We start from the raw sequence: 1320 nt of genomic DNA, 5'->3' as shown, positions 1-1320 counted from the left end.
CCCGCCCCACGGGACTACAAAATGACCTTCATTCGCCTACCTCGGCCCTAGCTCTTACAATATTAATGCAAAAGACCCACACACCCAACTGTTTGCCAAAGTCATATGACAGTGCTAAAAATAGCCACCAGTACTTCTGCGTTCTTCCTTAACCTACGCCTCAGTGAACCAGGCACAGTATTCAATGAACGAAGTTCTCATCGATCGATATTGCTATATCGATAGGCTGGCTGATTGGCGCGTCAGTTGTTGTTCTAGAGTAGATATTGTAGACTGCTGTATCGTGGGGAGTTTTGGTGAGTTCTGATTTCTGTAATCCTGTCTCGTGGTGCTTGCTTAGAACAACTCCAACTCACACGTGAGAAAGATAATATGGAAGATTTGTTGTGCGTTATTTTTCAGTTTTGTTAGGATTTGTTTCGTCTCAGTTCTCGACCTACTTTTTTTTTTCGTTCCGCCTGACGTTTGTGTTGATCCGTCTTACTGTTGTCTTTCACTCTCTAGCCGTTATCGTGTCTATGTGCTTTCCGTTACTGAACGAAATATTCCTCGTTTTAGACACCAAAAGAAGACTGCTTATTTCTTTTGATCCAAAAGGAGGCTGCTTATACTTCTAGTCTTTTAATCGTGGGGTTCGGGGGCCCGAGACCCAGCTCAGTCCGACAGTGTGTCCTAGGGAAAGGCTGACTGTTACACGATTCTTCCCGTTTGGTTGGCTCGGTCTTATCGGAGATAGACGTATAGACGTAACATTTATCGGAGGTCCCGCGTCTTAGGTACCTTCACAGAGTTAATATAGTGTAAAACGCATAGAGCCAGCTGTTGAGCGGGGATATGCGCTATACAAATGTTATTTATTATTTTTATTATTTCACGGAGTTACAAAGGGCGTAAAACCTAAGCAATGCGGCACATTTTGTGTTCAAAGTCATTGAGGAGAGCGGGGAGCTGAGTCCAGTTGGGTAGAAGAAGAAAGAAGTGGGAGATACAGAGAGAATAGATGAGATACAGAGAGAACAGATGAGATACAGAGAGAACAGATGAGATACAGAGAGAACAGATGCGATACAGAGAGAACAGATGAGATACAGAGAGAACAGATGCGATACAGAGAGAACAGATGAGATACAGAGAGAATAGATGAGATACAGAGAGAACAGATGAGATACAGAGAGAACAGATGAGACACAGAGAGAACAGATGAGATACAGAGAGAACAGATGAGACACAGAGAGAACAGATGAGACACACAGAGAACAGATGAGATACAGAAAGAACAGATGAGATACAGAGAGAACAGATGAGACACAGAGAGAACAG

At 43.3% G+C, this 1320-nt stretch overlaps 1 protein-coding gene across 1 annotated transcript in view; it reads right to left on the bottom strand.

The window, feature by feature from the left end:
- The window catches only part of LOC101852889 (PHD finger protein 14), a gene marked incomplete at both ends in the record, with an annotated part of 29599 nt that overhangs the window by 19309 nt on the left and 8970 nt on the right, over positions 1–1320 (bottom strand).

This window comes from Aplysia californica, unplaced genomic scaffold (assembly GCF_000002075.1).
Source record: "Aplysia californica isolate F4 #8 unplaced genomic scaffold, AplCal3.0 scaffold01030, whole genome shotgun sequence".
NCBI lineage: Eukaryota > Metazoa > Mollusca > Gastropoda > Aplysiida > Aplysiidae > Aplysia > Aplysia californica.
The sequence above is the reverse complement of the archived record's forward strand: the minus strand, read 5'-3'. Positions and strand labels throughout refer to the sequence as shown.